General features: G+C 48.0%; 1 protein-coding gene across 3 annotated transcripts in view; it reads left to right on the top strand.

Annotated features, from left to right (window-relative positions):
• The window catches only part of LOC140485993 (H(+)/Cl(-) exchange transporter 4), a 213,875-nt gene that overhangs the window by 18,122 nt on the left and 181,408 nt on the right, over positions 1-14,345 (top strand). The gene's annotated exons all lie outside the window — the stretch shown is intronic.

The following is a 14,345-nucleotide window of genomic DNA, read 5'->3' as shown; positions in this document are numbered from 1 at the left end:
AGTGTGTTTGTGAGAGTGTGTATGAGTGTGTGTGCATGTGAGTGTGTGTGTGTGAGAGAGAGTGTGTGTGCACGTATATGTGTGTGTGTCACTGTGCATGTGTGTGACTGAGTGTGTGTGTATGTGTGCGAGAGTGTGTGTGTGCGCATGTCAGTGTGTATGTGAGTGTGTGTGTTCATGTGAGTGTGTGCGCATGTGAATGTGTGAGAGGGTGTGTGTGCATGTGAGTGTGTGTGTCAGAGAGTGTGCTTGTGAGACTGTGCACGTGAGTATGAGTGAGTGTGAGAGAGTGTGTGCATGTGTGTGTGTGAGACAGAGTGTGTGTGTTCATGTGAGTGAGTGAGTGTATGAGAGTATGTGATTGTGTGTGCATGAGTGTGTGTCCGCATGTGTTTGTGAGTGTGTGTGTGTGTGAGAGTGTCTGAGAGAGTGTGTGTGCATGTGAGTGTGATGTGTGAGTGTGTGTGTGCATGTGAGTGTGATGTGTGAGTGTGTGTGCATGTGAGGGTGTGCGTGAAAGTGTGTGCATGTGTGTGTGTGCGCATGTGAATGTGTGTGTGAGACAGAGTGTGTGTGCATGTGATAATGCGTTTGAGAGAGAGTGTATGAGTGTGTGTGCATGTGAATGTGTGTATGTGAGAATGTGTGCATGTGTGTGAGTGTGTGAGAGAGAGTGTGAATGTGTGTGTGCATGTGAGTGTGTATGAGAGTATGTGATTCTTTGTGCATGTTAGTGTTTGTGTGTGTGTGAGTCGGTTCATGTGAGTGTGTGTATGAGAGTGAGTATGTGATTGTGTGTGCAAGTGTGTGTGTGTGCATGTGAGTGTGTGTATGTGTGTGTGAGTGCATGTGAGTGTGCATGTGAGTGTGTGTGAGCGTGTGTGTGCATGTGACTGTGTGTGTAAGAGTGTGTGTGTGCGTGTGAGTGAGTGTGCCTGAGTGTGTGAGAATGTGTGTGCCTGTGTGTGTGAATGAGTGTGTGTTTGTGAGTGTGTGTGTGTGCATGTGTGTGTGTGCATGTGTGTGTGTGCATGTGTGTGTGTGCGTGCATGTGTGTGTGTGCATGTGTGTGTGTGCATGTGTGTGTGTGCATGTGTGTGCGCATGTGTCAGAGTGTGTGAGAATGTGTGAGTGTGTGTGTGTGCCTGTGTGTGTGAATGAGTGTGTGTGTTTGAGTGTGTGTTTGTGAGTGTGTGTTTGTGAGTGTGTGTGTGTGCATGTGTGTGTGTGCACATGTGTCAGGGTGTTTGTGAGTGTGTGTGTGCATGTGAGTGTGTATGAGTGAGTGTGTGCGTTTTCATGTGAGTGTGTGAGAGTGTCTGAGTGTGTGTGTGTGAGAGTGTGTGTGTGCATGTATGTGTGTGTGTCAGTGTGCGCATGTGAGTGTGTGTGCAAGAGAGAATGTGTGTTCATGAGAGTGTGTGTGCGTGAGTGTGTGTGTTCATGTGAGTGTGTGTGCGTGAGTGTGTGTGTGCATGTCAGTGTGTGTGCATGCATGTGTGTGTGTGTGTCAGAGAGTGTGCGTGTGAGAGAGTGTGTGTGCATGTGAGTGTGTACGAGTGAGTGTGAGAGTGAGAGAATGTGTGCGCATGTGAGTGTGTGTGCATGTGAGTGTGTGACTGAGTATGTGCGCGAGAGTGTGTGTGCATGTGAGTGTGTGTGTGAGAGAATGTGTGTGAATGTGTGAGAGTGTGTGTGTGCACATGTGAGTGTGTGTGAGAGTGTGTGCGTGTGTGTTCATGTGAGTGAGTGTGTGTTGAGTATGTGATTGTGTGTGCATGTGAGTGTGTGTGTGCATGTGAGTGTGAGTGAGTGTGTGCATTTGAGAGTGGGTGTGTGTGAGAGAGTATGAGTGTGTGTGAGAGTGAGTGAGTGTGCATGTGAGAGTGTGTGTGAGTAAATGTGTGTGTGCATGTGAGTGTGTGTGTGCATGTGAGTGTGTATGAGAGAGTGTGTGTGCATGTGTGTGTATGAGACAGATTGTGTGTGTTCATGTGAGTGAGTGTGTGTGTGAGAGTGAGTATGTGATTGTGTGTGCATGTGAGTGTGTGTGCGCATGTGTTTGTGAGTGAGTGTGTGTGTGCATGTGAGAGTGTGTGAGAGAGTGTCTGAGAGAGTGTGTGTGATGTGTGAGTGTGTGTGTGTGCATGTGAATGTGTGTGTGAGAGAGTGTGTGTGCATGTGAGTATGCGTTTGAGAGAGAGGGTGTATGAGAGAGTGTGTGTGCATGTGAGTGTGTGTGTGTGAGTGAGTGTGTGTTCATGTGAGTGTGTGTATGAGAGTGAGTACTTGATTATGTGTGCATGTGAGTGTGTGTGTGTGCATGTGAGTGTGTGTCTGAGAGAGTGTGTGTGTGCATGTGTGTGTGTGTGGGAGTGTGTGTGGGTGAGTGTGTATGTGAGAGAGTGTGTGTGCATGTGAGTGTGACTGAGTGTGCATGTGAGTGTGACAGTGTGTGTGCGAGTGTGCATGTGAGTGTGTGTGTGTGAGCGTGAGTGTGCATGTGACTGTGTGTGTAAGAGTGTGTGTGTGAGAATGTGAGTGTGCCTGAGCGTGTGAGAATGTGTGAGTGCGTGTGTGCCTGTGTGTGTGAATGAGTGTGTGTGTTTGTGTGTGTTTGTGTGTGTGTGTGCATGTGAGTGTGTATGAGTGAGTGTGTGTGTTTTCATGTGAGTGTGTGAGAGAGTGTCTGAGTGTGTGTGTGTGAGAGTGTGTGTGTGTATGTGTGTGTGTCAGTGTGTGCATGTGAGTGTCTGACTGAGTGTGTGTGTGCAAGAGAGAGTGTGTTCATGTGAGTGTGTCTGCGTGTGTGCGTGAGTGTGTGTGCATGTGAGTGTGTGTGTCGGAGAGTGTGCGTGTGAGAGAGTGTGTGTGCACGTGAGTGTGTATGAGTGAGTGTGTGTGTGTGTGTTCATGTGAGTGAGTGTGTGTGTGTGTGAGTAAGTGATTGTGTGTGCATGTGAGTGTGTGTGCATTTGAGAGTGTTTGTGAGAGTGTGCGTGTGAGTGTGAGTATGTGTGAGTGAATGAGTGTGTGAGAGAGTGTGTGTGCATGTGAGTGTGTGTGTGTGAGTGTGCGTGTGTGTTCATGTGAGTGAGTGTGTGTGTGTGAGTAATTGATTGTGTGTGCATGTGAGTGTGTGTGCATGTGAGAGTGTTTGTGAGAGTGTGTGTGAGAGTGTGAGTATGTGTGAGTGAATGTGTGTGTGAGAGTGTGTGTGTGAGAGAGTGTGTGTGCATGTGTGTGTGAGAGTGTGTTCATGTGAGTGTGTGTATGTGAGTGTGTGTGCATGTGAGTGTGTGTGTGCATGTGAGAGTGTGTGTGAGAGAGTGTGAATGTGTGTGAGTGAATGTGTGTGAGAGAGTGTGTGTTGCATGTGAGTGTGTGAGAGTGTGTGCGCATGTGAGTGTGTGTGCATGTGAGTGTGTGCGTGTGTGTGTTCATGTGAGTGTGTGTGAGTATGTGATTGTGTGTTCATGTGAGTGAGTGTGTGTGCATGTGAGTGTGTGTGTGAGAGTGTGTGAGTGTGTGCGCACGTGAGTGTGTATGAGTGTGTGTGAGTGTGTGTGCGTGTGAGTGTGTGTGTGCATGTGAGAGTGTGTGAGAGAGTGGGTGTGTGTGTGAGTGTGAGTATGTGTGAGTGAATGTGTGTGTGCATGTGAGTGTGTGACTGAGTATGTGTGTGAGAGTGTGTGTGCATGTGTGTGTGAGAGTGTGTGCGCATGTGAGTGTGTGTGAGAGTGTGTGCGTGTGTGTGTGCATGTGAGTGTGTGTGAGAGTGTGTGCGTGTGTGTGTTCATGTGAGTGAGAGTGTGTGCGTGTGTGTGTTCATGTGAGTGTGTGTGAGAGTGTGTGCGTGTGTGTGTGCATGTGAGTGTGTGTGAGAGTGTGTGCGTGTGTGTTCATGTGAGTGTGTGTGTGTGTGTGTGAGTATGTGATTCTGTGTGCATGTGAGTGTGTGTGCATGTGAGTGTGTATGAGTGTGTGTGCATGTGAGTGTGTGTGTGAGAGTGAGTATGTGATTGTGCATGTGAGTGAGAGTGTGCGTGCATGTGAGAGTGTGTGAGAGAGTGCCTGAGAGAGTGTGTGTGCATGTGAGTGTGTATGTGTGAGTGGGTGTGTGTGTGTGTGTTGTGTGCATATGAGTGTGTGTGTGTGCATGTGAATGTGTGTGTGAGAGTGTGTGTGCATGTGAGTGTGCGTTTGAGAGAGAGTGTGTGTGCATGTGAGTGTGTGTGTGAGTGTGTGCATGTGAGAGTGTGAGAGAGAGTGTGAATGCGTGTGTGAGTGAGAGTGTGTGTGAGAGAGTGTGTGTGCATGTGAGTGTGTGTGTGTGAGAGTATGTGTGCATGTGAGTGTGTGTGAGAGTGAGTGTATGTGTGCCTGTGTGTGTGTGAGTGTGTGTGAGAGTGAGTGTATGTGTGCCTGTGTGTGTGTAAGAGAGTGTTTGTGAGTGTGTGTGAGAGAGTGTGTGTGAGTGTGTGTGTGCATGTGAGTGAGTGTGTGTGAGAGTGAGTGTATGTGTGCCTGTGTGTGTGAGTATGTGTGAGTGTGTGTGTGCATGTGAGTGTGCCTGTGTGTGTGTGTGTGCGTGCATGTGCGTGTTCATGTGAGTGAGTGTGTGAGAGTGAGTATGTGATTGTGTGTGCATGTGCGTGTGAGAGTGTGAGTGCGTGTGTGTGAGAGAGAGTGTGTGGGTGCGAGTGTGTGTGAGTGAGTGTGTATGTGAGAGAGTATGTGTGCATGTGAGTGTGTGCGTGAGTGTGAGAGTGTGTGTGCATGTGAGTGTGTGTGAGAGAGAGTGTGTCTGACTGTGTGAGAGAGTGTGTGCATGCATGTATGTTTGTGTCAGTGTGTGCATGTGAGTGTGTGACTGAGTGTGTGTGTGTGTGCATGTATGTGTGTGTCAGTGTGTGCATGTGAGTGTGTGACTGTGTGTGTGTGCGAAAGTGTGTGACTGAGTGTGTGTGTGTGCACATGTATGTGTGTGAGTGAGTGGGTGTGCGCAAGAGAGAGTGTGTTCATGTGAGTGTGTCTGCGTGTGTGCGTGAGTGTGTGTGCATGTGAGTGTGTGTGTGTCGGAGAGTGTGCGTGTGAGAGAGTGTGTGTGCACGTGAGTGTGTATGAGTGAGTGTGTGTGTGTGTGTTCATGTGAGTGAGTGTGTGTGAGTAAGTGATTGTGTGTGCATGTGAGTGTGTGTGCATTTGAGAGTGTTTGTGAGAGTGTGCGTGTGAGTGTGAGTATGTGTGAGTGAATGTGTGTGTGAGAGAGTGTGTGCGCATGTGAGTGTGTGTGAGAGTGTGTGTGCATGTGAGTGTGTGTGTGTGTGAGTGTGCGTGTGTGTTCATGTGAGTGAGTGTGTGTGTGTGAGTAATTGATTGTGTGTGCATGTGAGTGTGTGTGCATGTGAGAGTGTTTGTGAGAGTGTGTGTGAGAGAGAGTGTGAGTATGTGTGAGTGAATGTGTGTGTGAGAGTGTGTGTGTGAGAGAGTGTGTGTGCATGTGTGTGTGAGAGTGTGTGTTCATGTGAGTGTGTGTATGTGAGTGTGTGTGCATGTGAGTGTGTGTGTGCATGTGAGAGTGTGTGTGAGAGAGTGTGAGTATGTGTGAGTGAATGTGTGTGAGAGAGTATGTGTTGCATGTGAGTGTGTGAGAGTGTGTGCGCATGTGAGTGTGTGTGCATGTGAGAGTGTGTGCGTGTGTGTGTTCATGTGAGTGTGTGTGAGTATGTGATTGTGTGTTCATGTGAGTGAGTGTGTGTGCATGTGAGTGTGTGTGTGAGAGTGTGTGAGTGTGTGCGCACGTGAGTGTGTATGAGTGTGTGTGAGTGTGTGTGCGTGTGAGTGTGTGTGTGCATGTGAGAGTGTGTGTGTGAGTATGTGTGAGTGAATGTGTGTGTGCATGTGAGTGTGTGACTGAGTATGTGTGCGAGAGTGTGTGTGCATGTGAGTGAGAGTGTGTGTGTGCATGTGTGTGTGAGAGTGTGTGTGCATGTGTGTGTGAGAGTGTGTGCGCATGTGAGTGTGTGTGAGAGTGTGTGCGTGTGTGTGTGCATGTGAGTGTGTGTGAGAGTGTGTGCGTGTGTGTGTTCATGTGAGTGAGAGTGTGTGCGTGTGTGTGTTCATGTGAGTGTGTGTGAGAGTGTGTGCGTGTGTGTGTGCATGTGAGTGTGTGTGAGAGTGTGTGCGTGTGTGTTCATGTGAGTGTGTGTGTGTGTGTGTGAGTATGTGATTCTGTGTGCATGTGAGTGTGTGTGCATGTGAGTGTGTATGAGTGTATGTGCATGTGAGTGTGTGTGTGAGAGTGAGTATGTGATTGTGCATGTGAGTGAGAGTGTGCGTGCATGTGAGAGTGTGTGAGAGAGTGCCTGAGAGAGTGTGTGTGCATGTGAGTGTGTATGTGTGAGTGGGTGTGTGTGTGTGTGTTGTGTGCATATGAGTGTGTGTGTATGCATGTGAATGTGTGTGTGAGAGTGTGTGTGCATGTGAGTGTGCGTTTGAGAGAGAGTGTGTGTGCATGTGAGTGTGTGTGTGAGTGTGTGCATGTGAGAGTGTGAGAGAGAGTGTGAATGCGTGTGTGAGTGAGAGTGTGTGTGAGAGAGTGTGTGTGCATGTGAGTGTGTGTGAGAGTGTGTGCGTGTGTGTGTGCATGTGAGTGTGTGTGAGAGTGTGTGCGTGTGTGTGTTCATGTGAGTGAGAGTGTGTGCGTGTGTGTTCATGTGAGTGAGTGTGTGTGTGTGTGAGTATGTGATTCTGTGTGCATGTGAGTGTGTGTGCATGTGAGTGAGTGTGTGTGTGAGTGAGTGAGTGTGCATGTGAGAGTGTGTGTGTGAGTGGGCGTGTGTGTTCATGTGAGTGAGTGTGCGTGTGTGTAAGTGATTGTGTGTGCATGTGAGTGTGTGTGAGAGTGTGTGCATGTGAGTGTGTGTGAGAGTGTGTGCATGTGAGTGTGTATGAGTGTGTGTGCATGTGAGTGTGTGTGTGAGAGTGAGTATGTGATTGTGCATGTGAGTGAGAGTGTGCGTGCATGTGAGAGTGTGTGAGAGAGTGCCTGAGAGAGTGTGTGTGCATGTGAGTGTGTATGTGTGAGTGTGTGTGTGTGTGTGTGTGTTGTGTGCATATGAGTGTGTGTGTGTGTGCATGTGAATGTGTGTGTGAGAGTGTGTGTGCATGTGAGTGTGCGTTTGAGAGAGAGTGTGTGTGCATGTGAGTGTGTGTGTGAGTGTGTGCATGTGAGAGTGTGAGAGAGAGTGTGAATGCGTGTGTGAGTGAGAGTGTGTGTGAGAGAGTGTGTGTGCATGTGAGTGTGTGTGTGTGAGAGTATGTGTGCATGTGAGTGTGTGTGAGAGTGAGTGTATGTGTGCCTGTGTGTGTGTGAGAGAGTGTGTGTGCATGTGAGTGTGTGTGTGTGAGAGTATGTGTGCATGTGAGTGAGTGTGTGTGAGAGTGAGTGTATGTGTGCCTGTGTGTTTGTGAGTGTGTGTGAGAGTGAGTGTATGTGTGCCTGTGTGTGTGTGAGAGAGTGTGTGTGAGTGTGTGTGAGAGAGTGTGTGTGAGTGTGTGTGTGCATGTGAGTGAGTGTGTGTGAGAGTGAGTGTATGTGTGCCTGTGTGTGTGAGTATGTGTGAGTGTGTGTGTGCATGTGAGTGTGCCTGTGTGTGTGTGTGCGTGCATGTGCGTGTTCATGTGAGTGAGTGTGTGAGAGTGAGTATGTGATTGTGGGTGCATGTGCGTGTGAGAGTGTGTGTGCGTGTGAGTGTGTGTGGGTGCGAGTGTGTGTGAGTGAGTGTGTATGTGAGAGAGTATGTGTGCATGTGAGTGTGTGCGTGAGTGTGAGAGAGTGTGTGTGAGAGAGAGTGTGTCTGACTGTGTGAGAGCGTGTGTGCATGCATGTATGTGTGTGTCAGTGTGTGCATGTGAGTGTGTGACTGTGTGTGTGCATGTATGTTTGTGTCAGTGTGTGCATGTGAGTGTGTGACTGAGTGTGTGTGTGTGTGCATGTATGTGTGTGTCAGTGTGTGCATGTGAGTGTGTGACTGTGTGTGTGCGAAAGTGTGTGACTGAGTGTGTGTGTGTGCACATGTATGTGTGTGAGTGAGTGGGTGTGCGCATGTGAATGTGTGTGAGAGTGTGTGTGTATGAGAGTGTGTGTGTGTCAGAGAGTGTGCGTGTGAGAGAGTGTGTGCATGTGAGTGTGTGTGAGTGTGTGAGTGAAGCGTGTGTGCATGTAAGTGTGAGTGTGTGTGTTCATGTGAGTGTGTGTGAGTAAGTGATTATGTGTGCGTGTGTGTGTGAGTGGGTGTGTGTGTGTGCATGTGAGTGCGTGTGTGCATGTGAGAGGGTGCTTGTGAGTGTGTGTATGTGTGAGAGTGTGTGTGTGAGAGAGTGTGCATGTGTGTGCATGTCAGTGTGTGTGTGCATGTGAGTGTGTGACTGAGTGTGTGTGCGAGAGAGAGTGTGTGTTCATGTTAGTGTGAGTGTGTGTGAGAGTGAGTGTAAGTGTGTCTCTGTGTGTGTGTGTGAGTGAATGTGTGCATGTGACTGTGTGAGAGTGTGTGTGAGAGTGAGTGTAAGTGTGTGTGTGTGAGTGTGAGTGTGTGTGTGAGCGTGTGTGTGCATGTGACTGTGTGTGTAAGAATGTGTGTGCATGTGAGTGTGTGTGAGAATGTGTGTGTGTGTGTGCCTGTGTGTGTGTTTGAGTGTGTGCTTGTGAGTGTGTGTGCTTGTGAGTGTGTGCATGTGTGTGTGTGCATATGTGAGTGTGTTTGTGAGAGTGTGTGAGAGAGTGTGTGTGCATGTGAATGTGTATGAGTGAGTGCGTGTCTTTTTGTGAGTGTGTGTGAGACAGAGTGTGTGTGCATGTATGTGTGTATTCAGTGTGTGCATGTATGTGGGACTGTGTGCGCGAGAGAGAGTGTGTGTGTGACTGAGTGTGTGTGTGCGAGAGAGTGTGGGCATGTGAGTGTGTGTGAGAGTGAGTGTGTGTGTGCCTGTGTGTGTGAGTGAGTGTGTGCATGTGACTGTGTGAGTGTGTGTGAGAGTGTGAGTGTGTGAGTGTGTGCGTGAGCGTGTGTGTGCATGTGACTGTGTGTAAGAGTGAGTGTGCATGTGAGTGTGAGTGTGTGTGTGAGAATGTGAGAGTGTGTGTGTACGCCTGTGTGTGTGAATGAGTGTGTGTGTGTTTGAGTGTGTTTGTGTGTGTGTGTGTGTGTGCTTGTGAGTGTGTGCATGTGTGTGTGTGTGAGAACGTGTGAGAGTGTGTGTGTGCATGTGAGTGTGTGGTCAGTGTGTGCATGTGTGTGACTGTGTGTGCGAGAGAGAGTGTATGTGTGTGCATGTCAGTGTGTGTGAGTGAGTGTGTGTGTGTTCATGTGAGTGTGTGTGTATGTGAGTGTGTGTGTGTGTATGTGACTGTGTAAGAGTGTGTGTGTGCATGTGAGTGTGAGTGAGTGTGTGTGAGAATGTGAGTGTGTGTGTGCCTGTGTGTGTTTGAGTGTGTGTTTGTGAGCGTGTGTGTGTGCTCTTGAGTGTGTGTGCATGTGAGTGTGTGTGAGAGAGTGTGTGTGTGTGTGTGTGTGCGCGCGTGAGTGTGTGTGTCAGAGAGTGCGTGAGAGAGTGTGTGTGCACGTGAGTGTGTATGAGTGTGTGTATGTGAGTGAGAGTGAGTGCATGTGAGTGAGTGTGTGTAAGTGATTGTGTGTGCATGTGATTGTGTGAGAGAGAGGGTGTGTGCATGTCAGTATGTGTGAGTGAATGTGTGTTCATGTGTGTGTGCGTGAGTGTGTGTGTGCATGTGAGTGTGTGCATGTGTGTGTGTGAGAGAGAGTGTGTGTGTATGTGAGTTTGTGTGTGTTAGAGAGTGTGCGTGTGAGTGTGTGTGCACGTGAGTGTGAATGAGTGAGTGTGTGAGTGCATGTGAGTGTGTGTGTAAGTGATTGTGTGTGCATGTGAGTATGTGTCTGAGTGTGTGTGTGCAAGAGTGTGTGTGTGTGCATGTCAGTGCGAGTGTGTGCATGTGAGTGTGTGCATGTGAGTGTGTGTGCATGTGAGTGTGAGTGAGTGTGTGTGAGAATGTGAGTGTGTGTGTGCCTGTGTATTTTTAAGTGTGTGTTTGTGAGCGTGTGTGTGTGCTCTTGAGTGTTTGTGCATGTGAGTGTGTGTGAGAGAGTGTGTGTGTGTGAGTGAGTGTGTGTATATGAGTGTGTGTGTGTGTGTCAGAGAGTGTGCGTGAGAGAGTGTGTGTGCACGTGAGTGTGCATGTGAGTGTGCGTGTGTGTTCATGTGAGTGAGTGTGTGTAAGTGATTGTGTGTGCATGTGATTGTGTGTGAGAGAGAGTTTGTGTGCATGTCAGTATGTGAGAGTGAATGTGTATTCATGTGTGTGTGCATGTAAGTGTGTGTGTGTGCGCGCATGTGAGTGTGTGTGTGCATGTGAGTGTGAGTGAGTGTATGTGTGCCTGTGTGTGTGTGAGTCAGTGTGTGCATGTGACTGTGTGAGTGTGTGTGTGTGACAGTGAGTGTGTGTAAGTGTGTGTGAGAGTGTGAGTGTGCGCGCGCATGTGACTATGTGTGTAAGTGTGTGTGTGTGTGTAAGAGTGTGTGTGTGTGTAAGAGTGTGTGTGTGCATGTGTGAGTGAGTGTTTGTGTGAGAATGTGAGAGTGTGTGTGTGCCAGTGTGTGAGTGTGTTTGAGAGTGTGTGTGCATGTGAGAGTGTGTTTGTGAGAGTGTGTGTACATGTGAGTGTGTATGTGTGAGTGTGTGTGTTTTCGTAAGTGTGTGTGAGAGAGAGTGTGTGCATGTATGTGTGTGTGTGTCATTGTGTGCATGTGTGTGCGAGAGAGAGTGTGTGTGAGTGAGTGTGTGTTCATGTGAGTGTGTGCGTGTGTGTGTGCATGTGTGTGTGAGTGTGCATGTGAGTGTTTGTGAGAGAGTGTGTGTATGTGAGTGTGTGTGTCAGAGAGTGTGCATGTGAGTGTGAGTGAGTGTGTTCATGTGAGTGAGTGCGTGTGTGAGTAAGTGATTGTGTGTGCATGTGAGTGTGCGTGATGGTGTGTTCGAGTGGGAGTATGTGTGAGTGAATGTGTGTATGTGTGCATGTGAGTGTGTGTGAGAGAGTGTGTGTGTGCATGTGAGTGTGTGTGTGTTCATGTGAGTGAGTGTGTGTGTGTGAGAGTATGTGATTGTGTGCATGTGAGTGTGTGTGTGCATGTGAGAGTGTGTCTGAGAGTGTGTGCATGTGAGTGTGTGTGTGCATGTGTGTGTGTGTGTGTGTGTGCATGTGAGTGTGTGTGCATGTGAGTGTGTGTGAGAGAGTATGTGCATGTGTGTGTGTGTGTGAATGTGTGTGTACATGTGAGTGTGTGAGAGAGAGTGTGTGTGCATGTGAGTGAGTGTGTGTGAGAGTGAATGTGTGCCTGTGTGTGTGTGTGAGAGAGTGTGTGTGTGTGCATGTGTGTGTGTGTGTGAATGTGTGTGTGTGCATGTGTGTGTGTGTGTGTGTGAGCGTGAGTGTGTATAAGTGAGTGTATGTGAGAGTGTGAGTATGTGTGTGAGTGTGTGCGTGAGTGAGTGGGTGTGTGCATGTGAGGGTGTGTGAGAGTATGTATGTGTGAGAGTGTGTGTGTGTGTGTGCATGTGACTGTGTGTGTGTGTTTGAGTGTGTGTTGTGTGTGTGCTTATGAGTGTGTGTGTGCATGTGTGTGTGTATGTGCATGTGTGAGTGAGTGTGTGTGTGTGCATGTGAGTGAATGTGAGTGTGATTGAATGTGTGTGTGTGTGTGAGATTGAGTGTGTGTGTGCATGTCAGGGTGTGTGAGAGTGTGTGTATTTCTTTGCTTCTATCTGCAACTAAGGCGGGGGAAGCGAACATTGGACTATTTTGCTGGAATGCTCACTGGGATCATGCACGGAGTTGGGGGGAATAGGATCCAAGGAGTGGGAAGAGAGAGATAGATAGGGAACGAAAGAAGGTGCAAATACAGTGATGACCAGCGAGGGTTGGAGAGTAAACAGAGTCTTTTGTTGAGCAGAGGCTGTGTTGCTGACTACCTGAAGCTTCAACACATGGTGACTTTATAAGAACGTTCATGTGTATGGAAGGGGGTAAGATGTGAAACTAAGGACAGACCACTAGCAAACCTCACCTCTTCCTGCCCCACCCACCTCCAAGTTATGACTGATCCAAGTTCACCCAATCCCCGTTTGAAAGGGGGTTGGGGGTGGAGGGATCGGAGAGTCTCAACCCTTCGTTCGCTCTGAAAGCCCAGACCCATCAAAATCTCCAGCCGTTCAGAGTATCCTGGCTCTTCAACCGCCCTCTCCAAACAAAATCTTACTCCCACCAAAAAAAGCTGCCGGAACTTTCCCAGGGTTTAATGGCAGAGTGGCGGGTTCTGGATAAACCCCACTTCACAAGGAGCTAGGAATACAGCAATACGTTGGGAAATTTCGCTTGTAACGACTTGGCATCTCTATAACTGACCAGAAATGGACATGCTTGTTAAACCGGAATTCCTAACCTTGTTTTCCCGAAGGCACCATTAGTTCCATTGCTCCATTCTCTATTACATGACGTTATGTGGGAATGCAACCACTGCGTTATAGGGGAACTACCTGTACTGAGGAATATGGAATCATAGAGTCATACGGCACAGAAACCAACATTTTGGTCCAACTAGTCCATGCCAACATTGTTCCCAACCGACCCTTTCCCTCCTGCCTGCGGTTGGCTCACATCTCTCCAAACCTTCCTATTCTTCAACTTATCTAAATGCCTTTTAAACGTTAAAGGTGTTCTGGTATTCGTCACTTCCTCTGGCAGTTCTTTCCAAACACGAACCACTTTCTGTGTAAAAATGTTGCCCCTCATGTACTTTTTAAGTCTTTCCCCTCTCACCTAAAAAATTTTGAACTCCCCCACCCTCAGGAGAACAGCCTTGTCATTCACCGTATCTACACCCCTCATGGTTTTATAAACCTCCAGAAGGTCACCCCTCAACCTCCAACGCTGCAATGAGAAAAGTCTATTTCCAGTCCATTTCTCTATCTCAAACCCTCCATTCTCAACAACATTGTGGTAAATCTTTTCTGAAGCCTCTCCAGTGTAATAATATCCTTCCCATAACAGGGCAACCAGACCTCACCATTGTATTGTGCAACCTTATCCTGACATCTCATCTGTTATACTCAAAAGATCTGAACAACGAAGGTATTTAGCAATGAAGTGCTAAATACCTTCTTAATCACCCTGTCTTCTTGTGAGGCAAACTTCAACAAATTATGTACCTGAACCCCTTGTCTGTCTGTTCTACAGCAGTAGCCAAGGCCTTACTTTTAATTGTAAACGTCCTGCCTTTGTTTATTTTACCAAAATGCAATATTTTGCATTTATTCAAATTAAACTCCACCTGCTATTCCTCGGCAGTTGGTCAAGATCCCTTTGTAATCTTAGATAATCACCTTCAATGTCCACTAAATCGCCAATTCTGGTGTCATCCTCAAACTTGCTAACAATGTCTTCTCTATTCCCATAGAAATGACAAACAAACGTGGACACATTATCAAGATTGGCGAATGGAATCGGGACACAAAACAATCATAGAGTCGTGAAAATGTACAGCATGGAAACACACCCCATGTCAACCAGATATCCCAACCCAATCTAGTCCCACCTGCCAGCACCAGGCCCACATCCCTCCAAACCCTTCCTATTCATATATCCATCCAAATGCCTTTTAAATGTTGCAATTGTACCAGCCTCCACCACATCCTCTGGCAGCTCCTTCCATACACATACCACCCTCTGCGTGAATAAGTTGCCCCTTAGGTCTCTTTTATATCTTTCCCCTCTCACCCAATGCCCTCTCGTTCTGGACTCCCCCACCCCAGGGAAAAGACTTTGTCTATTTATCCTATCCATGCCCCTCATAATTTTGTAAACCTCTATAAGGTCACCCCTCAGCCTCCGACGCTCCAGGGAAAACAGCCCCAGCCTGTTCAGCCTCTCCCTATAGCTCAAATCCTCCAACCCTGGCAACGTCCTTGTAAATCTTTTCTGAATCCTTTCAAGTTTCACAACATCTTTCCGATAGGAAGGAGACCAGAATTGCACGCAATATTCCAACAGTGGCCTAACCAATATCCTGTACAGCCGCAACATGACCTCCCAACTCCTGACTCAACACTCTGACCAATAAAGGAAAGCATACCAAACGCCTTCTTCATTATCCTATCTACCTGTGACTCCACTTTCAAGGAGCTATGAACCTGCACTCCAAGGTCTCTGTTCAGCAACACTCCCTAGGACCTTACCATTAAGTGTATAAGTCCTGCTTAGATTTGCTTT

This window comes from Chiloscyllium punctatum, chromosome 15, assembly GCF_047496795.1.
Source record: "Chiloscyllium punctatum isolate Juve2018m chromosome 15, sChiPun1.3, whole genome shotgun sequence".
Classification (NCBI taxonomy): domain Eukaryota; kingdom Metazoa; phylum Chordata; class Chondrichthyes; order Orectolobiformes; family Hemiscylliidae; genus Chiloscyllium; species Chiloscyllium punctatum.
The sequence above is the reverse complement of the archived record's forward strand: the minus strand, read 5'-3'. Positions and strand labels throughout refer to the sequence as shown.